Here is a 23400-nt window from a genome sequence, read left to right as displayed (position 1 = left end):
TTATAGACTTATTAGGTATATTTGGCAAGGCCTGTCCTTTAAGTGCTATATAATTATTCCTAAATCCTTCAGGAAAGAATTTGAGAATAATATTTGAAACCCATAAGCTATAATTCACTAACAAGGTAGAAATCTCGTTTAGTCTTCAGTGTACTTTTTTTTTTCATGTTCAAAAATTTAACCTTTACTCACCAGAACGGCTTTCAGTTCCCTACTGTTTCTACTTTGGCAGACAACTATAAATACCAAGGAATTAATACCACTACAGAATGCTTCGGGACAATTATTTGCAGCATATAATTGTAACCCACTGTCATTCATGCAGCATGACTACAATAACAGGAAGTGTTCAGACACCAAAGGAGAAACTCTCAGGCCATTTCAAGGATAGTTGAGGGCTTCGTCCATAAAGCCCGTTGGCTCTCATGAGCCTCTACGGCTGATACGTTACAGCCACATAAGATTTAGTGGACCTATGTGAAAACAGGATAGTGTCAGGGCACAGAGGATCATAAGTCATAGTGCACATTTAAGAGGCCTGCCCAGTAGCGGTGCAGATCCCAACTTTTATGAACACCAACTTGCCTGGATGCAGGGAATTCCCTAATTGAACTGTCAAAAGGGAGGAGAGACTGGGAAGCCTCTGATGGCTGTCAACCTCAAGTATTAAGACCGAATCTGGTTTCTAATAGCCATGAGAATTGGCTTGGGGTCCAGAAGTACTGGGTGGATTAACACATGAGTTACATCTTTTTCCCTAAAATATAATTCTGCATACAATCGGCTTTAGTCTCACACACATAAATTCAAAGGACTAGAAATGGGGATGGGAGTCCTTTGTACTCCCAGAATAGGTACTTTTACTTCCAGTGTCTGAGAGCAAATTAGGACCTTTAATGCTTTAACAACACTGCTGGTTATTGAGCTGGTCCTTAAAACAAGGGAGGCGAGCGGGGATTTGAATAGACAGTCCTCTGGCTTAATAGCTGCCTCTCAGATTGTTCTTTAGTCTCTGAGAATATGCACCTGCCGCCCATTTCCATTAATGTCATTAGGAGCTGCAGACCCTATGTAATACAGGGTCATCAGGGCCTTTATTGCTGTTCTTTGAAAGGGAATAAAATCATGGCCCTTTTATTCTCTCTGAAACATTATGTGTTAAAATTAAGAGCCCTTGTGCTTTGCTCAATTACTTTCCACATAGTTTCCCGATAATGTGCCTAGAAGTAATTTTAATGTTAACAAGCAAATATGTGTTCTTTGTTTAAACATTTTCCAATTCCGTTAGTGTCCCTGGTAGAATCCTCTGAAAGAACTGCTTAAAGTTTAAAACAAAAACCAAAAAGCAAGTTAAACGGACTCCCAGTGGGGTTGCTGCTATTTAAGAGCCACACCACCCTCAGGGTCCCACGTAGGAAAGCCACTGCACTAAACGCAAGCATCAGACCATCCCCAGTGCCCTCTGTGAAGCTGAAATCCTGGTCCTATCTCTTTCCCAAGCTGGTATTATTTGGGGACTGTCCTTTAATTTTAGCATTAGCTTAATAATACGTACACAGATATAACGCATCCACAAATCAAATGTTAGTTCGGGCTGCCTTGCTATTTGGAATGGTGATGTGAGACACACAAAGAGCTCTGAGCAGTTAAATGACCTGCATTTTAAAACTAGTACTGGAGTGCCCATTCTGGGTCAAGCTGGGGGCCAGGCACTTTAATTACTTTATTTCAAGGAATCTATCTTTTTTTTTTGGTGAAAATATACTCAACAAAACATATGCCAATTCAACAATTTCTCCATGTACAGTTCAGTGACATTGATCACATTCCTCAAGTTGTGCACCCATTCTTGCTATCCTTTTCCAAAGCATGCCACCATCATTAACATAAACTAAATGCCCCCAAAGCATCAACTGTTCCTTTCTCCTTCTTTCCACCCCTGGTAACTACTAATCATCTTTGGTGTCTATATATTTGTTAATTTCCTAAAAGTGACCTCATACAGGATTTGTCCTTTGTGACTGACTTAACCGCTCAGCATGATGCTTTCAAGGTTCACCCGTGTTATGGCCTGCACCAGGACTTCATTTCTCTTTATGGTTGAGTAGTATTCCATTTTATGTATATGTCACATTTTGTTTATCCATTCATCTGTTAACCGTCATTTTGGTTGTTCCCACCTTTTGGCTATTGTGAACAGTGGTGCAATGAACATTGGTGTACAGGTTTCAGTTTGAGTTACTTACTGCCTTCACTTCTGGGTATATTACCTAGAATTGGGATTGCTGGGTCATATGGTAATTCTGTGTTCAATTTTTTGAGGAACCACTAAGGTTTTCCACAGAGGCTGTTCCATTTTACAGTATTACCAGTAATGGATGAGGGTTCCAGTTTCTCTACAACCTCACCGACACTTGTTTTCTGTGTTTTTTTTTTTTTTTTTTTTTTGAATCATTGCCATTCTCATAGGGATTAGGCCCTGTCTGATTGTGGTTGGTTTGGGTTTGCATCTCCCTAATGGCTAATGGAGCCTTAGTGGCACAGTGGTTAAGAGCTGTGGCTGCTAACCAAAATGGTCGGCAGTTCAAATCCACCAGCCAATCCTTGGAAACACTGTGGGGCAGTAGGGCAGTTCTACCTTGTCCTATAGGGTCCCCTGTTAGTCAAAACCGACTCCATGGCACTTAACAACTACAACAATGGCTAATGACTTTGAGCATCATTTCATGTGCTTGTTGGCCTCTTTGGTGAAATATCTGTTCAAGTCCCTTGTCTATTTCTTGGGGTGGGGGGATGGGTTGTTTGTATTTCTGTTAAGTGGTATTTATATATTTTGGATATTAGACCCTTATTGGATATATGGTTTCCAAAAATGTTCTCCCAATCTATAGGTTGTCTTTTTTACTAAAGTTCTTTTTTTAAATTAAGTCCTTTGAACAAAAGTATTGAATTTTTATGAGGTCCTATTTATCTATTTTGTCTTGCTCCTCTTTTGTTGTCATATCTGATAGCGCATTGTTGAAAACTAGGCCCTGCAGCCACACCCGTAGATTTTCTCTAAGAATTTTTTTGTTCTAGTTTCATATTTAGGTCCTTGGTCCATTTTGAGTTGGTTTTTGTGTATGGTGTGAGCCTTGGATCCTGATTTGCTCTTCTGCATGTGGGCATCCAGTTTTTCCAGCACCATTGAATGGACTTAGCACCCTTGTGGAAAATCAGTTGACCATAGACGTATGAATTTATTTCTGGACTCTCAGTTGTATTCCATTGGTCTAGTACCAAGCTGTTTTAATTACTGTGGTCAGTGAATCTTATATTGACTTTATAAGTACCTCTGAAAGAAGTATTTTTATCTCCATTTTTCTGACTTGAAACAGCCTCAGTTTCTGTAACTGTAAAACAGGATAATACCTTCAAGGGCTATTGTGAGGGCAAAATAAAATAATATATATGAAGATGCTTTAGGTACAGTTTGAATGTGAGGTGTTGCCATTATTACGACAATTATATCTGATTATAAATACTTTAAAGTAAAAATCAAAACCAATTAGCCACATCTTTTTACTGTTTCTGATATTTAACACCTCAATTTTTTGGCGTCTCTGATGGGTGGTGCAAATGGTGGTTAACTCACTCAGCTGCTAACGAAAAGGTTGGAGGTTCAAGTCTACCCAGAGGTACCTGGGAAGAAAGCCCTGGCAATCTATTTCTGAAAAATCAGCCATTTAAAAACCCTATGGAGCACAGTTCTACTCTGATGCACACGGGGTTACCATGAGTCCAAGTCCGCTCGATGGCAGTTGGTTAGAGGTAGGATGTTTAACATATGAGTTCTTCGGTGTCTCTGATGTTTTTCCTAAAACCAACTGGATTACATTTTTATACTCCTCTCCCTTGCACCTCCCCCTGCCTTTATTTGCCTTGAAGAGTATATGACTTGTAAACGTCACTGCAGGTTACACTGTTTGCAACTCCAATACCCAGTCCTTGATCCTAAATGCTCTACTATAAGTCAAAAAGGAAGCCTTCCTATTGCATACCTTTTGTACTTCACAGGGACTGTGTTGCCCATGAATACGTTTACCTTATTCACTCCCAGGATTGGAAAAGTGCAGGGAAAAATTAAGGGGTAATCATAGACTCTTGGAGACATCATTTACCTGTATTAATACATGTTTTAATATTTTTATGCAAACAGATGTACCATTCATTCCAGGTCCTGGCCCTGGGATCTCCCTCTCTAATCTGAGGCCTATAGGAGCTTGAAAGGTCTTCCAGGGGAATCCAGGAGGGCAGTGTTTCCCAGTAGGATTAGTGGCTGTGTGGGGAAGGCCTTAGTTTTCAAGCTAAGCCCAACTTCGCAGGTAGCACAGAAAATTCTTTCTGTTTTATTGGGAAGGAATGACAGGTCAGAAAAGGGAACAGTGACTCGTAATAGATTTATACGGGTGGGGTGAGGCTGGGGGTGCCTGAGATACAACATTTACTCTGATAGCTTCTTAGGGCTCCTGTTTACCCTCGAGGTCATTGATGACACCCTTAGAGAGTGATGTCTGACCTGGGACCTGGAGCCTTCTTCTGTAGCCTTCTGGAAACATTTCATATGTGCCAAGGACAATGCCCAGAGTCTGGGTGGTGGTGGTTGTTTTTGGCTTGGGTTCTCACTCCTACTCACCTAATTGTGCATCCTTAAGTAACCTTTCAAACTGAAGACATTTATAGCAACCCAAAGGTTCCTGGCTGCAGAGTGGTTAAGAGCTCGGCTGCTAACCAAAAGGTCAGCAGCTCAAATCCACCGGGCGCTCCTTGGAAATCCTATGGGAGCAGTTCTCCTTTGTCCTATAGGGTCATTATGAGTCGGAATCGACTCGATGACACCTCACAACAGCAACAGTTCCTGTCATCTTTTTTTTTTTTCTCTTTCAACATTTGAACTTTGAGATCCTCTTTCCTGATTAAGGATTAAAAAAGTGACTTTAACTTATTGCAGATTTATCTATGGGATATAGCCCCTCTCTTGGCATCAGCTGAATGAAGGACATAGCTTTGTTTGACAGAGATTGAGATTTTACTAACTTTAAAAACACGATTGCACCATTCTTTCCAGGAAAAAAAAAATGTATGGCTCTTTTTTATGAAGGAACCCAAATTTTCAGAGCTAGTTTGTCCTTCTCCATTTTTATCTCGTACATGGCCATTTGCTCTGGGTTGTGGGGACTGTAGTTCATTTGGACACATTAAAGTGCACTTCTTTGTGTATTTTTTAGTCCTCCGAAGAAAAATTCTTCTATGTTGCATTGTCACAATAAGTATAAATGGTTTTCAAAGGACTTTTTAACTTTAAGACCTACTCATAATAATTTTTCATTCTATGACAAGTGCCAATTTGGACTAAGTGGTAGCTGGACATTTTAATTTTGGTAGCATATTCCACTTAGATTTAGGTTTAAGGCGGATCATGTCTGGTATATGTTCCCCTGGGCTTACTGAAGGATTCGATTTTATTAACATGATTCTGGTGAAACATCAAGTAAAAACAGTGATCAGGTACAAGTGCAGCTGCCAGTTAACCTGTTGAATGTACAAACCTTGCAGAAAGTATAGTCGGTTATGCTATTAGCACAATATCTTCATTCCTAGGAAATTTTTGCACTATGCAGAATCACGCAGTACAACCACAGGGTTCATGGGAAAATTGGGGTTAGGGCGCAGCACTGAAGATCTTCACCAATGGCAGAGTCAAAAAAAGACAGGAACCTAATAGCTAGCACGGTACAGTTTTGCACATGTTAAATGGTTAAAAAAATACATAAATACTACAATAAATATGGCACTTTAACTTGGGTAGCACAAACGGTTAAGTGCTGGGCTACTAAGTGAAAGGTTGGCAGGCTACTCACTGAAAGATGAGTGGTTCAAACCCACCCAGAGACACTTTGGGAGAAAGCCCAGGTGATCTGCATCCAAAAAGTCATAGTCCTGAAAACCCTATGAAGTACGTTTCTACCCTGAAACACATGGTATCATCATGAGTCAGAATTGACTCAGTGGCAACTGGTTTACCTTGAAAAACACTTGGAATTTGATTGTGGATACGGGCATAAGAGGACTTGCAACTTGCGAGTTATTGTGAAGTGGTGGAAACAGGGTTATCTGAAATCAGGCAGAATTTTAACACCAGATGTGGACGGATGTGGCTCCTAACACTCACTTGGTCATGGGAGGGAGCCGATGGATGTTTCAGGGGTGTGTGTATGTTTTGTGTATTCCTACACAATTCGGTTCAGCTGGCTGTAGTTTTCTGCATTCACCTAGTGTTTCTTGAAGATGAAATCACATGTAACCAAGGTAAACTCACATCATGCTCAAATTGTTCCCTAATATATCAGTCTTGTTGGAACAAGTTCACGTCTTCAAAATAAGTGTGCTTGCTAGCAGAACGGACTGTAATTAATATCCTTTGCTGTATCCTTGAGCGTATGTTCCTTTCATCCTCATAGTAGATGCTCACGTACAATCTCCTTTCTGTGTGCTGCTCTCCTTTCCGTGAGCTGCCCGGGAGGGTAGGTGTTGAGTGCCCCTGAGCAGGCGCTATTTTAACACTGGCCTGTCCCTCCACCAGGGGCCCCTTGTGCAGCTTGGGAGGGCCAGTTAGCATGCAAAGAGTAGACTTCTGGTTTTATAGTGAGGGGGTAGTGCTCACTCACTGTTGCTGCTGCGGATGAAGCATTGGCCAGTGCTGAGCTGTGAGAAGGCTTCCCTGGAGGTGGGCTGACTAGGCCTGGCAGCGTATCTAAGCCCTCAGATGGACTGCCTTCATATAGTAATTAAAAGCATGTTGGAAGCGGGTCTTCTTTTCCGTCTCTGACATGAAATCTTAGCAGGACTGTATTAACTTATGTCTGCATCTCTTCTGTTCACTTGGCCCCTCATGGATTATGGGAGCCAGCACTTGCTGGGGAAGCTTCCAGTCATGTTCAAGACTCCTTTTTTAAAGGGAAAACAACACCTTAGAAAGGAATTTTATTTTCAAAGATAGACATTTGCATTGCATATAAACATATAGACAAGTGTTCCAACAACAACAAAATGCTGCCCTTCTGTTCTTGGAAATAAATACCTTATTTTCAGTTTGAGGGAAGGATTCTTCACAAAATGAAACTGCTTGGCTCTGTAGATATTGTTTCCTATAATCACCCTTACTAAAGATAAAGATGCTTTGGACTCAGAGTGACTCTGTTATTCTTGGAAAGCTTTGGGTTTTTCTCTAAATTGGCTGGTCTAGGTCTTTAGCCTTTCAGCTCTTCCCATCCATGAGCTGCACTCACTGTGTGCTTGGTGTTAGGGATTAGACTATGGAGTTAGAATCCGACACTTTAAGACATTTTGTAGAGAAAAGCCAAAGCTGCCCAGTACCCAATTCCAAGCGGTCCAGTTTTCATGGATTCCCAGATTTCTCCATTACGATTTGCTGTTTAGAGCCACTCTGCTGTTGACAGAACGTCCCAGTTTCAGGTTGGGGAATATCAGTGGGATCTTTGCATAGAGAATAAGGGCAATGGTTTCAATCCTTGGCTCACTGGTTGCTTCTCCTCCTTGAGCACTTCACATGTTAGCTCATGTAATCATTGCAAAGTCTTATAAAATGACCTCACCTCCATTTTCCAGATCTAGAAACTGAGACTCAGAGAAGTGAAGTTACTTGCACAGGATCAAGCAGCGTGGAATGTGAACCCAGATCTTTGTTTTTACAATTTCTTTTTTATTGAGGTAAATTTCACATAGCATAAAATTCACCATTTTAACCATTTTTTAAGTGCACAACCCAGTGGTTTTTAATCATTCAGTGCTGTGCAACCATCACCACTATCTAGTTCCAGAACATGCTCATCATCCTAAAGTGAAGCCCCCTATTCATTAAGCAGTTACTCCCCATTTTTCCCCTCCCCAGCCCCTAGCAACCACCATTCTACTCTTTGTCTCTATGGATTTCCCTCTTCTGGATTATTTCATACAAACGGATTCATATAACATATGACCTTTTGTGTCTGGGTTCTTATAATATCTTTAGGTTCATCCCTGTTATAACAGTGTATTAGTACTTTATTCCTTTTTATGGCTGAATAGTATTCCGTTGTATGAGTAAACCACATTTTCTCTATCCATTCATCAGTAGATGAACATTTGGGTTATTTCCACCTTTTGACTATTGTGAATAATGCTGCTATAAACATTTGTGTACAAGTTTTTGTTCAAACACTTGTTTTCAATTTTGTTTTGGTTATATACTTAGGAGTAGAATTTTTGGGTCATGTGGTAACTGTTTTCCACTCAACTGCGTTCTGCAGCAGCTGCCCCATTTCACATTCTCACCAGGAATGTGAGGTAAGCCCAGGTCTTTCTGATTCCAAAGGCTGTACTCATTTTCCTAGACCATGCTGTCTCGTAATAAACTTCCCAAGGGCTCCAGCAATCCCCTGGCCAAGCCTCATATCCAGCCAGCAACACAAGCACATTGTAGGGTGTTTCGTGTTGTGAGAAGTTGTTGTTGGTCATACGACATCTTGGCTTGGGGAAAAAGAGCAGGTGTTAGAAGTTTGTCAGTGGGCAACCTCTTCCTCAGTATTAGGTTGTGGTTAAGAGTGTAGACTCTATAACCACATATTGTATGAAATGTCCAGCATAGGCAAATCTATAGAGACAGCCAATTAGCAGCTCTCTAGGGCAGGAGTGTGGGTGGGAGATTGAGGTGTGGATTTTCTTTTTGGGATAATGAAAATATTCTAAAACTGGTCGTGGTGATGGATGTGCAGCTCTGAATAATTAAAAAACATTGAATTTTACACTTTGAATGGATGACTCATAATATGGTATGTGAATTATATTGCAATAAAGCTGTTGAAAAAAAAGTGTGGGTTCTGGAGCCTCACTGCCACTTAGTAGCTCTGACCTTCCGCAGGTTCTTCAGTGAGTCTGCCTCAGTGTTCACGTGTGTAAAATGAGGATAAAATAATATTCCCATACCTACCTTATAGGATCAAGGGAATTAATATGTGCTTGATGCGGTGCCTGGCACATAGCAGCTGCTCAGTGCATGTTGCTAGCTATTGATCTGAGCATCACAAAATATATTTTGAAGTTCTGATAGATGGTGTTCATGAGGGCCAATAAAGACAGGAAATAGATAGAATTCCTCTTAAAATTTAAGTTCTGAGTTCAACCTTGCTGCAGAGGGATATGAGCAATACAGGACAATGTAATGAGGCAACAATTTGGATAGTAATGGGAGATGAGGTCATGTGGGAGGGCGTGTTGGGTAGACCTAGGGGCTAGGAAAAGAATATTGGTGCTGATGGGGGAGAGGAAATTGTATTAAAAAAGCTGCTCTGCCCTCACTAACAACAGATGTTGAGAGGTCTTGGGTTTTGGGCTCCAGGGCCTCTGACCCCCTTGAAATTCTCTCTGGTTCCCTTGGAGGTCATGATCCCACCGTTGGAAGAGCCCTGGTGTAGATTAGCTTCCTTGGATATGTTTGGCTCTCTTTTTCCCTAATGCTTTTAATTCCCAGGATCCTGAGGGACTAGAGACAGGTACTTATGCTAGTCAAGAAACCATCCTCGTTTCAGGTGAAACTGAGGGAAAAGGTGGGGCTGAATGGAAGGCAGGAGGCATAGACACAGTGATCCAGGAGTGAACAAGAAAGCAGAACAAAACACCGAGCTGCTCCACTTTTCCAGTTGTTTTCAAGTTGAAGTGTCTAAGGAAACGCGTCCCCTCTTCTGTCCGTGTTCATACTTGCCTCCCAGCGTCCCGTGTGAGGGGGATCCAAAAGCAAGGACAGCCAGCCCCCTCTCCTCTCAGCTACATGGAGAGACAGAGCCCAAAGCCAACATATGAAGGGACTGAGGAACACTTCCAGAGGACAAGCTAGCAAGTGCACAGGAACCCAAGTGTGTACAAGGTCAAGCAGTATGGTTCACAGTTTATTTTCAGAGTGCTTTGCTACCATTTCCACGTCTCCTTTCAGTAACCTAGTGCAGTTCATGGCATGATTCTGTTTTAGGTGCAGTTCATGGCATGATGCTGTTTTACACCTGGGAAGATCCTGAACTACCAACATATAATTTGTCACTGAGAGAACTCTGACATTAACATCTGCTTTTGCAAGGATATTTGTGTTGGATTCCATCATGGAGGTAGGGATGGTCTGTCAGCTGAGGCCTAGCACGCAATGCTCACACACAGCCAAACACATGCCTGGGCAATCCTGTCAGATATGGGGATTTCATTGCCTTAAGTCTGGAGACGGAAGTGCCATTGCAAAGACTAGGGGACTGAGAGGGCAGCATGGCCCTGGGGAGGTTTTCTGGGTGGTGGGAGAGAGCCTGAGGTAGGCTGTGTGGCCCTCTCCCCTCCCCCACCGCCGGCGGCGGCTTGCTGTCTGTCCATCAAACGCAGGCCTGAGTAGATGGGCTGAGGCCTGCGCTGTGCCTTGCCTTGGCTTCAAGCCAGTGTGAGCTGGGAGCCTGTGACTTTGAGACTTGGCCCTTTTCAGTTCTCTTTGTTCAGAAAAAAGTTTCATCTTGGCTCTCTTCAGTGGCTGCCGAGGATTAGGAGAACCCCGGGGAGACTTGGCTATAGGACAGCCCTTAAAGCTGTGCTGGGAAATTTGAAGAGAAGCCGTTTCTTTTCTGTCTTATTTCAAGTTACATTCTTCTCTCCCTTCCTAAACGAGTTTTTACTGTTGCAAACCCTACGGCATAATCCCCTAGTGTACTTTTGTGATTCTGCAGCTATGGAGGGGATAAGACCAGGATCTGGATCCATAAAATATTTTTAAGGACCGTTGAAATGGTCAATGTGAAGGAAAATTACAGTCTAGGTGCTGACTTTTAATAGTTGCACCAGTTAGAGCCACTTCTAGGCTAGCGTTTCTCATTCAGAAAAATAAACGAAAAGTCTGCTTTTCAGTGGCTAGAAAGGAAAAGAAAGAAGGAGGCCTTGCTCTCCTGAACAGAGCCTCAGAGTTGGATTGCTAAATGGCAAAAAGGCTATGGTATTTCCAGGTGCACATAGGCCATTTTCAAGTATGTATAACTACTTGTAGTTCCTCCTGTTTAATGTAGCTAAGAAATGTACATAGCTTTTGTTGCAAACTGGGTTTCCTGATATGGTTTCTTTCTTTTTTTTTTTTTTTTAAGTGTTTTTGTTTCCTTTTAAAACATGCCATATATTCCATGATTATGAATAAATTGTTTTTTGTTTTGAATCTGGTTGCATCACACAAACCTCCTTTTGGTGCAAAGCTACAAAAATGCCTTTATTCATCTTGTTACTATGTTGCTTCTGGTACTTGGGAAGAACTTTACTATGAACCACTTCCGTTTGAATTATTTCCTTGAGGACACATTAAGAAATCAAAAAAGCTGTAGACTATTACACATACGCGTACCGGGGGTTGCGTAGTTCAGTTTCTGTAATCCCACAATACACAGATGTTGGCAGAATTTCAATTATTGTATTAATCCTGTGAGATACTTTGTCATGCATGATAGATGGTATTTACAAATTGAGATCTGAAATGGTCAGCCACTTTGAAGATGCTTTATTATGCAGTATGTGGAAATGGAAGTGTTTATATTACTTGTTTTAGACGATATTGGCCAACCCGGCAGCAGAAAATACACGGTCTCATAATAGATTGTAACAATTTCATAACAAACCCGAAGGTTCCTAGGGAGTTTTTCCAGCTTAAACCAACAAGATTCGTCAAAGGCTTTGCCAAGGCCTTAAAGCCCTATGGATACTCTGGGTTTGGATATCTCCTGTGAAGTGCTAGTCCATTTAAATGTCATCCACAACCTGCTGAATGGCTTGCTTGGTATAAAACTGGGTATTGTAGACCCAGAGCTGAATATGATAGCCCTCCTCTGAGGAGCTCCTGCTTCTTTAAGGGCTCCACTTGATTAATGAAAGAGGATTTGAGCATAATTAAGAATTACATTGCTTTTGAAGACTGGGAAGTAGAAGCCCAAGCAGGGTCACTGATTTGCTCCCAAGGTCATAGAGTTGGGTTGACTCACCAAGCCTCGTTTCCTCTCAACATGTGTAATAGACTGTAGGTTGCTTTTGACCTTTTTCCCCACACCCCAAGTGAACACTTTTAAACTTTGAAAGGTTTCCATAATCAAAGCAGTTTTGATTCACCCTGGCCATACCCTTTGTGACTTGGCACATATTTCCCCTTTTCTTTCCCCTACCTACCTTATACCTTTAGTCTGTTTTCTCCCCCTGGGCGTTTACCTCCCTGTTCCTTTCATGTTTGCTGCCTTTGTCTAGAACTTCTTTTCAAAGTGTTCATGAGTTTTAGAATAGCATATGGTATTCTAGGCACAAGTGACTTACGCTTTTGTAGAAAGTGTAGGTTTTTTTTTTTTTTTGGGTGGTGATAGAGTGTTTATCTTGGTTCCTCAGACCCTTCCTGTTGATGTCAAACACTTGGAGCCACAGCAGTATCATAGATTGATGTCTTTTTTTTCAGCTTTATTGGGATATAATTCACATATTGTGAAATTCGCTCTGCTAGAGTACACAATTCAGTGGTTTTCAGTGTATTCACAGAGTTGTGTAACCATCACCACAATCAATTTTAAAACATTTTTATTACCCCAAGAAGAAACCCCATACCCTTTAGCAGTCACCTCCATTCTTTCCTCCCAGTCCTAGGCAACCATTAGTTTTATTTCTTTATATGGAATGATGTCTCCGGAGCGCAGAATCAGTCCTGAGATACCTAGAGTCACGTGGCTGCTCACTTGTCCACCTCGACAATGGCCTGCCTGATTTAAGTGAAAGTTTACAAATTAAGTCAGTCTCTCACACAAAAACTTACATACACGCCTAGCTACATATTCCCAACTGTTCTCCCCCTAATGAGACAGCCCGCTCTCTCCCTCCACTCTCTCTTTTCATGTTCATTTTGCTAGCTTCTAACCCCCTCCACCCTCTCATCTCCCCTCCAGGGAGAGATGCCAACAGTGTCAAGTGTCGACCTGATCCAAGAAGCTCACTACTCACCAGCATCCCTCTCCAACCCATTGTCCCGTCCAATCCATGTCTGAAGAGTTGGCTTCGGGAATGGTTTCTGTCCTGGGCCAACAGAAGGTCTGGGGGCCATGACCGCTAGCGTCCTTCTAGTCTCAGTCAGACCATGAAGTCAGGTCTTTTTTGCAAGAATTTGGGGTCTGCATCCCACTGCTCTCCTGCTCCCTCAGGGTTTCTCTGTTGTGTTCCGTATCAGGGCAGTCATCTCATATCAGGGCAGTCATCTCATATCAGGGCAGTCATCTCATCGGTTGTGGCCGGGCACCATCTAGTTCTTCTGGTCTCAGGATGATTGTTTCAACTTTACACTCAAGTAAACTTGGAGACGATTTTATTCTGCACTTCGTCCTATTCTGTAGACTCCAGAAAGGAACCTTAGAAAACATCTAAGCGTTCTTTCTGATGTCTTGACTTTCTGCAACCTCATTTTTGCCAAGTGATCACCGACCCTTTGTCCCTGACCCCTGGTGATGGGAAGCCCCAAGACTGGAAGCTTCCTTAGGGCAGGGACTTAATACCCTCAGTATTGAGCTGTATGCTTGTCTAGCGCATGGTAGACACTCAAGATTCATTGAATGAGTAGACTTACTCATGTTAATGAAGACTAAAATTGCCCTAGCTTTTGGATGGATGCCAGTCACTGTTGACTAATTGAGCTGATATATGCTGTTATGTGTGTTTTTTAATAACCCAGCTTTAGAATCATTTTAAAAATAGCAAGTGAAGCTGATCTCTGAACGAATTCTGGGTGTACCCCATTATGTGTACTTACAAGGATGTATGCTCTTCTTACCTTTTGTCTCTTGTCTTGTGACCCTGATTCCTATCCAGGAGAAAACATGATGCTTTGTTTAAGTTTTAAGGAGAAAAAAAATGAAGGTTGAGAGGACACATTTCTTCTTTCCTGCTAATACTGTAGAAATCCAAGTAGCTGCTTTCATTCTTTTGAGCTCCTTTCTGCTTCCTGTAAGGATGCACATCTAGTAAGGAGTGCTTTTACTTGCAATCCGGTCCACTGCTGTTGTGCAGTCAGAAAAGATGTCTAAGTGAAGAGATTTCTATCTAGAATGCCTCTGATTGCTGAAACAGTGGGCCTGGTGTACAAGTTGAGAAAGTGGCACCCTGAGGCACAGCACGTGTTCACACCCCCCCTCAGCCCCCACCCCCCTACCCCTGTTATCAGCAAAAATTCAAAAGTGAAACCTGTAGGGTCCTTTGGTTTTCCTATTGTCCAACAACAGGACATTAAAAACCACACACTAAGGGGAAGAATACCTAAAATGGCTTTGAACTTTCAAAGCTTGCTATCTAAAACATCCTGGCAACTTTCAAAACGTGATAAGCAAGAAGTGTGGCATGTTCAGAAGACATGTGCTTGCTCTTAAGTAAATGCCTAAAATGCTCCTAATTTGTACCACAGACCTTATCAAAGGGCTTTGCAAAACTTCCATTTTGGCAATTATGAGTATTAGTTGAGCTTAACCTCTTGAGTAATGGGGTGGGAAGTGAGAAAATTGTCATTTCATTTTACTCGGCTGTCAAGGAAGGTGGACCTTTGGAGGAGCCAGACAGTGGTCGAGAGTAAAAGGAACTCTGAGCAGCAAAGGCTTGGAGGGAATTTGAGGGGAACTTCTTTTTGGGGCTAGTATATCTGCTTTCTCTGAGAGCATGGCAGCTGTGAGAACTGAAAACTGGTTCTGCTTTGGATCTTTAGGCTCCAACCCCAGCCTCCATTTAGCCATGTACAACTAGGAAGCCAGCCTTTTGAAAAATTACTTTCATCGTTAATTCTTATTGAGGAATTTGTAAGAGGCCAGAGGACAAACTCCTTGTTAGGAAAACAAGTGACACATATTTGGGTGATTGTGCCCTTTAAGTCATAACCCTAACCCATTTTCACAGAAATAGGGTCTGTGTTTCTTAAGGAGACACTTTTACGTAGATTATAAAACACAGGGTCAGAGAAATGTTTTAGGAGATGCAGAGTGTCCATCTAGGTAAATACAGCTGTCAGCGCAACCAGTATTTTTAAATAAGGCAATCTTTCTCAGGAAAGGTGAAGGGATAAGTAGTTTCTTCACTAGTAAATGGAGACCATAGCTGCTTTTCTCTGAAATGTGGCAATGGAGCGAAAATCTTTTACTATATTCTGGCATTTACGGAAACTTACACTTTATTTTACTTTTTCCCTTTTTGGAGGGGATAAGAGAGAACACCTTCCCCTTTGTGCCATGTGTCTCAATTGATTTTTAATCATATCCAGAAAACTGAAGAAACTGGAAGAGAACCGAAGGAGCAAGTGAGTACATGTTAATGCGCTAAACCCCACCAAAACTACTAGAACCTGCATTTTCTGGTTTTTCTCTGAACATCTGAGAGTCATGGTTGTTGGAAGTAACCTCGAAATTAGTTGGCTTTGGAGTTCTTGGTTACAAGTAGGTGTGGATGACTCCAGAGTGAGGGCATCAAGTGTTAAGCCTTAGAGCAGGTCAGGAGATTGAGCTTTCTAGGAATGAACAACAGCATGTTATGATTACCCTAAATTTCTACCCATGGGGCCTCTTTACAAAACAGAAAAGCTTTCTGAAATTTGAAAGCAAAATTTCAGTTTCCTGTCACCTCTTTAAAGCTGTTGACCCAGGGTCTAGGCAGAGTGACTCAGTGTTGGGGTTCGGTGGGGGAAGGAATGAATTTAGGGTAGGGAGCAGCACTCATTTCTATAAAATCACCTGCAGTCCTTGGGTCAATTTTAGAATGACTTTTAGAATATACTGGGAAGCAAATTGCTTATCTTGGGGCCTCAGTTTCTGTTCTGTGAGTTTATTGCCTCTCCTGGTGAGAAACACTGTGACTGGCATAATGACCTAAGTTTTGTTATTTATAATAACTGATTTAGAGAAAGAAAAATCAACTGGTGTGTGTCAAGAAATGGTATACCCATTTAAGGACAAGCTTCTTGTATGCAGATGGTTTTATAAATGATGGCTGGAAGCTTTTATTTGATGAGTTTGTTTAGATTACACAACCTGAGCGTATTTCAGCTTTGGGGCAGGGGTTGCTGATTTCCCAGAAAGACAACAGTGATTTGAGTAAAGCAAGAGAGTTTGTAGTTGTGTATGTGTGTGTGTGTTTGGTCTTGAAACTGAAAGTAATTTAAAATAATGATAACACAATTCAGGAGTGTATATTTGCCTTAAGAATATAACATGGTATGAATTGCTTCTTAGCAATTTAGAGTTATACCCTGTCTTGTTTGTTTCAGTGATTATTACAGACCTTGAGAGAAGAGCTATTGAGACTACTCTTAGGCCTAGAAGTCAAGAATTAAAGTAGGCTTTTAATTTTTTTTCTTTTTTTTTTAATTAAGTTTTTAAAGTTGCCATAGTTTCCAATAACATTTATATTTGAACAGAAAGAAGTCTTAGGACTTAATTTTCTAATGGTGCTCATAAAACATACTGAATGGAAATTTGCTTAAAGACTAATTTTCTCACACACACACACACACACACACACACACACACACACACACACACACAGAGCAATTCAATTGGGATGTCTTAGTTTGTGGTAAATTTTTCAATTATTTTAGCACAGGTTTCAGAGTACTCATGAAACAAAAGCATTAAGGATTGCTTGTCATAGCTAATAAAGTTTGCTTGGATCTCACTTAATTTTTCTGCTTCACTTCACAAAGTAATTGAAACTTCCTTTTTGCTGTGAGCCTTCCTCTCCCCGTGCCGCCCCCCCCCCCGCCACCCCCAGCTCTTTTAGTGAGCAACTCTGTGGAATTTTTTTTGAATGTACAACTAGGTCCCCAAATAGCTGTTGAGCTCGTGGTCATTCAGTCCTCAGAAGGGAAATTAGTGAAATCTGAAAGTGGCTTCTAGAACCTGAAGAACTTCCAAGGAGATAAAAAGGCTTATTACAACTGAAGCATTTAAAGCACCTCTTGGGTAAGCCTGGAAATGTGATCCAGGTTGAAAAGTAGAGATGATGAAACTGTCACCTTGGAACAAGGAAGATATGAAGAAATAAGTTCCAACCTTTAAAAAAGAAAAAAAAAAAAAAAAAAGGAAGCCTTGAAGAACTTTCTAGGTATGAAAAGCCAGATCCGTTGCTGTCCAGTCATTGAATCGATTCTGACTTGTCCTTACCCTACAGGACAGGGTAGAACTGGCCCGCAGGGTTTCCACGGAGTGTATGGCAGATTCCAACTGCTTACCTTGTGGTTAGCAGCCAAATGCTTAACCACCATGCCACTAGGCCTCCTTAAGGTATAGGAACTGTCAGTTGATACAGATTCACCAAACCGATGAAGTTTTCCAATGCTCCCTGCCTAGTTGTTGGCTTTGCAGTATTTAAAGTGGTTCTTGAGAAAATTGCTTTTCTCCATCAAGCAAAATAACCCCAGAACTCATAACCAACGGTTGCAAAACAGCCCCCCCCCTCGCCTCCAACCAGGGTTTGTTTGGGGTTAACACTAAAAGACAAAACAGCTTATTGACTTTACCAGAAAATTCCGGGGATAGATTTTACTGCTGTTGATTGTGTCGTGAACAGAAAGCTCAGATTGTCTCTCCTCTGTTCTCTGGGCAAAAACTTATTTTTGTAGGTGGGATTTGAGGAGCTCTTCTGTTTTTGTTTTAAGACATTTGGTAAGAAGACACTTGACTTTGAAATTTTATTTTCATATGAAGAAGCTTGAGAGACCTGACCTCCCACCTCCACTCAATCTACCTTGTCACCTTTCATTTTTAACTAAGTAATTAACTAGTTGACATAACTTGCTTATTTTAAAAGCAATCATATGGGAGTGATCCCCCTCTTTTTTTTTATCAAGTGTTAATTATTTTGATCTGTCTCTCAAATGGTGAGTTAATAGTGATGTTAGTCACAGCAGGGCCGTGAGTGCTCAAATCCAGATTCATTGTTTGAATGTTTCATAGGTCACTAAACAATTTTCTGAGGAAAATTATTTCCTTAAACCCAACATGTCAACCTCTGGCTTCCTCTATCCCTTTAAGATAATCAAATGTCCAGTACTGTACCTCTAATTTTACTTGCTGTTTAAGAATCCTCATTTAAATGTTCACATCATACCCACCCAACAATCACAGGCAGAAAGAATTATCTTGGAAAGAAAGCTTTGTAAATACCAGGATATTTATTCAGTTTAAATTTAATTTAAATTAGTTTTGAAGGGAGTAGTACCATGGATCGAATAGCTGCATTATAATTCACCATGGGAGGACAGTATTTTAAAAATATTTTGACATTCTTGAGTAGGTTTTCCTGTCATTCTTTATCAGATGCATCGTAATACTATATTAGGTTTCTTTGCTTAACTTAAACTAATTGGAACAAGTTTAATATCATTTAAGACAGACTAGTTATATTTAAGTGACAGTGGTTCTGTGAGAACCATAATTTAACAGAAATATAAGAAAAACAGGAACTAGGGTCAAAAGCCCCATAGGGTATAAAAGGGTCATAACCTCTCCCAGAGGAGTCAAACTTAACTGATATACTAGTTTTTAAAGGGCATTTGATTACACAAAGGAATGCAGTAACAGGATTTAAAGCCAACTTACAGCATTAACAAGGAGTAAATTAATTGGGTGCCCTGGTTTGGGGGGAAAACTAAAGGATGTGGTTTTATATAAAATTATTGAATTGTAAAGAGAATAAAATTAATTTCCTGCTTGTGCATATTGTAAAGTACTGTAGAAGGACCTTTAGTGGTGTAGTGGTTAAGTGCTCAGGTGCCAGTCGAAAGGTAGACAGAACCTTAGAATCCACCAGTGGCTTGATGGGAGAAAAGACCTGGCAATCTGCTGCTGTAAAGATAACAGCCTTGGAAACCCTATGAGGCAGTTCTACTCCGTCCTATAGGGTTGCTGTGAGTCAGAATTAACAGCAACGGGTTTGGTTTGGTTGTGGAAGGAACTGTAATTTGTGACATCTTCCATGATTACTATGTATAAGGTAGGATCTATACTTGGATATGCAAACAAAATTAAGAAGCCGTGTCACTATAAAAATGTGTCACTCATCAAATATTTTATCCAAGTCATTTTCTCAATATTTTCTTAGATGATAAAATTACCATGGTCTTAAAAATCTTAAAGTGAGGTTCTGAATGAATCAACAAAAAAATTTTTTTAATAATTTTTATTGCGCTTTAAGTAAAAGTTTACAAATCAAGTCAGTCTCTCACATATGAACTTATGTACACCTTACTACATGCTTCCTAGTGAGCCAGCCCGCTCCCTCCTTCCAGTCTTTCCTTTCATGACCATTTTGCCAGTTTCCAACCCTCTCTACCCTCCCATCTCCCCTCCAGACAGGAGATGCCAACATAGTCTCAAGTGTCCATCTGATCCAAGTAGCTCACTCCTCATGAGCATCTCTCTCCAACCTATTGTCTAGTCCAATCCATGTCTGAAGAGTTGGCTTCGGGAATAGTTCCTGTCCTGGGCCAACAGAAGGTTTGGGAACCATGACCGCCGGGATTCTTCTAGTCTTAGTCAGACGATTAAGTCTGGTCGTTTTATGAGAATTTGGGGTCTGCATCCCACTGTTCTCCTGCTCCCTCAGGTGTTCTCTGTTGTGTTCCCTGTCAGGCCAGTCATGGGTTGTGGCCGGGCACCATCTAGTTCTTCTGGTCTCAGGATGATGTAAGTCTCTGGTTCATGTGGCCCTTTCTGTCTCTTGGCTCATAATCGCCTTGTGTCCTTGGTGTTCTTCATTCTCCTTTGATCCAGGTGGGTTGAGAACAATTGATGCATCTTAGATGGCCACTTGTTAGCATTTAAGACCCCAGATGCCATACTTCAAAGTGGGATGCAGAATGTTTTCTTAATAGAATTTATTTTGCCAGTTGACTTAGATGTCCCCTGTAGCCATAGTCCCCAAACCCCCGCCCTTGTTCCGCTGACCTTGGAAGCATTCGGTTTATCCATGAAACTTCTTTGCTTTTGGTCCAGTCCAGTTGTGCTGACCTTCCCTGTATTGAGTGTTGTCCTTCCCTTCACCTAAAGCAGTTCTTATCTACTATCTAATCAGTAAATAACCCTCTCCCACCCTCCCTCCCTCTCCCCCTTTCCTAACCACAAAAGAATGTGTTCTTCTCAGTTGAAACTATTTCTCAACATCTTATAATAGCGGTCTTATACCATATTTGTCCTTTGGCATCTGACTAATTACACTCAGCATAATGCCTTCCAGGTTCCTCCATGTTATGAAATGTTTCACAGGTTCGTCACTGTTCTTTATCGATGGGTAGTATTCTATTGTGTGAATATACCATAATTTATTTAGCCATTCATCTGTTGATGGACACCTTGGTTGCTTCCATCTTTTTGCTATTGTAAACAGTGCTGCAGTGAACATGGGTGTGCATATATCTGTTTGTGTAAAGGCTCTTATTTCTCTAGGGTATAGTCCGAGGAGTGGGATTTCTGGGTTGTATGGTAGTTCTATTTCTAACTTCTTAAGGAAATGCCAGATAGATTTCCAAAGTGGTTGTACCATTTTACGTTCCCACCAGCAGTGTATAAGAGTTCCAATCTCTCCGCAGCCTTTCCAACATTGATTATTTTGTGTTTTTTGGTCCAATGCCAGCCTTGTTGGAGTGAAATGGAATCTCATCGTGGTTTAAATTTGCATTTCTCTAATGGCTAATGATGGAGAGCATTTTCTCATGTATCTGTTAGCTGCCTGAATATCTTCTTTAGTGACGTGCGTGTTCATATCCTTTGCCCGCCTCTTGATTGGGTTGTTTGTCTTTTTGTGGTTGAGTTTTAACAGAATCATATAGATTTTAGAGATCAGGCGCTGGTTGGAGATGTCATAGCTGAAAATTCTTTCCCAGTCTGTAGGTGGTCTTTTTACTCTTTTGGTGAAGTCTTTAGATGAGCATAGGTGTTTGATTTTTAGGAGCTCCCAGTGATCTGGTTTCTCTTCTTCATTTTTAATAATGTTTTGTATTCTGTTTATGCCTTGTATTAGGGCTCCTAAGGTTGTCCCTATTTTTTCTTCCATGATCTTTATGGTTTTAGTCTTTATGTTTAGGTCTTTGATCCACTTGGAGTTAGTTTTTGTGCATGGTGTGAGGTATGGGTCCTGTTTCCTTTTTTTGCAAATGGATATCCAGTTATGCCAGCACCATTTGTTAAAAAGACTATCTTTTCCCCAATTAACTGACACTGGTCCTTTGTCAAATATCAGCTGCTCATACGTGGATGGATCTATGTGTGTGTTCTCAATTCTGTTCCATTGGTCTATGTGCCTGTTGTTGTACCAGTACCAGGCTGTTTTGACTACTGTGGCTGTATAATAGGTTCTAAAATCAGGTGTAGTGAGGCCTCCCACTTTGTTCTTCTTTTTCAGTAATGCTTTACTTCTCCGGGGCTTCTTTCCCTTCCATATGAAGTTCGTGGTTTGTTTCTCCATCTCATTAAAAAATGTCGTTGGAATTTGGATCGGAAGTGCATTGTGTATATATAGATGGCTTTTGGTAGAATAGACATTTTTACTGTTAAGTCTTCCTTACCGTGAGCAAGGTATGTTTTTCCACTTATGGAGGTCTCTTTTAGTTTCTTCCACTAGTACTTTGTAGTTTTCTTTGTATAGGTCTTTTACATCTTTGGTAAGATTTATTCCTAAGTATTTTATATTATTGGGGGCTACTGTGAATGATATTGATTTGGTGATTTCCTCTTTGACATCCTCTTTGTTGATGTAGAGGAATTCAACTGATTTTTGTATGTTTACCTTGTATCCTGATAGTCTGCTGAACTATTAGTTTCAGTAGTTTAATGGAGGATCCCTTAGGGTTTTCTGTGTATAAGATCATGTCATCTGCAAATAGAGATAATTTTACTTCTTGCTTGCCAATCTGGGTGCCCTTTATTTTTTTGTCTAGCCTAATTTCTCTGGCTAGGACCTCTAGCACAATTCAACAAATTTTTTAGATTGTATGTCATGAGAGTAGGTCCCTGGGTGGTGCAAATGATTTGTACTTGTCTGCTAACCTAAAGGCTGACTGTTTGACCCTATCCAGAGGCTCTGCAAAAGAAAGGCCTGCTTCCATAAAGATTCCAGCTAAGAAAACCCTATAGAGCTCTTCTACTCTGCACATTTGAGGTTGCCATGAGGAACAATCCACTCGACGGCAACAGGTTTGTTGTTGCTGTTGTTTTAAATCACAAGAACATAGAACATATCGCAAGGTAGTTAATCTTTAAAAGTGTCTTTATGAACTGGAAAAATTTCCTTAGACTTTGGTGCTGGGGGTAGAAAGAATGAGTTGTAAAGTCAGAAAACCAAGTGAAGCTTGGACATTTGGACAAGTGTGACCTGTCCTGCTGAGCTGTGTAAATGAAATGGGTTACTTCTGGGCTTGACAGTGTCTCTCCAGAGTGGCCTGTGTCCTTAGTAAAGGGCCTAGATTGGCCATCCAGACCAAAACTAAATATGCTGCCAGGAAACAAATATAACACATCCAATTTATCTGCAGTACATTCCAGGACAATCCATAATCGGAAGAGAGACGGCATGGCATTTAACAGGTGCACCATTTTTTTTTTTAACCTTTTTTCCCCCCAAAGAATCTCAGCAAGTAGGTTCTTTTCTTGAAAGTTTGTGGGTAAGCAGGGCACTTATTGTTCCGGTTTGCCCATCAACAATCCAGGTTTACACCTGTTGTCCTAGTGTAATTATTAATAACACCTCCTTTCACTCTCAATGATGCCCTGGTTTGGACTATAATTTATGGTCACCCGATGTGCAGGAAACGGTATACGTAAAAAGAACTTGATGATTAAAAATGATTTAAAAATAGTTTTCCTTTAAAAGGAAAAAAGAAAGGTTAAGTGAACTTTAAAATTCTTTGCTAGATAAGACTTAGCAGAAGGTTGAGGAGCGAGGCACCCTCAGGCTGACCTCCTGGCTAAGCAGGTTACGGCATAGGTTGGAAGAGTATTTTAGAGAGAGGCAGGAAAGCCACATATATGCCGATATCTAAAAAGAATCACCCAGAACAGAACTGAGTTTGAGTCTGATGGCCCCTGAGTGCTGTCATTATGTCCATTACTTATCATTACCCTGGCTATACAGGCAGGTGTACTGGGAATCAGGGCCTACATCCTAGAGTGAGTTTTGGGGACCAAGTTCCAATTCTTTGTCCCCCCATCAGAGTCTTGTTGGGGATGGGGGTGCACTTTCCCCTAGGCACAAATCCAAGAGGGTGCCAGAGGAGGTGCAAAATGACATTGAGGTTCCACAAATATG

The 23400-nt window shown here is 41.1% G+C and overlaps 1 protein-coding gene across 2 annotated transcripts in view; it reads left to right on the top strand.

Moving 5' to 3' along the window:
• The window catches only part of GPC4 (glypican 4), a 115513-nt gene that overhangs the window by 28890 nt on the left and 63223 nt on the right, over positions 1-23400 (top strand). The window contains exon 1 of one of the 2 annotated variants that reach the window (XM_064277596.1): positions 14511-15403. The exons of the other annotated variant lie outside the window; for it this stretch is intronic. The gene's annotated coding sequence lies outside the window, so the exon portion shown is untranslated. Of the gene's footprint in view, positions 1-14510; positions 15404-23400 lie in introns of those variants that run through there. 2 annotated transcript variants of the gene reach the window in all.

Source organism: Loxodonta africana, chromosome X (genome assembly GCF_030014295.1).
Source record: "Loxodonta africana isolate mLoxAfr1 chromosome X, mLoxAfr1.hap2, whole genome shotgun sequence".
NCBI classification, from domain to species: Eukaryota; Metazoa; Chordata; class Mammalia; order Proboscidea; family Elephantidae; genus Loxodonta; species Loxodonta africana.
This window is presented reverse-complemented; position numbering and strand designations above follow the sequence as displayed.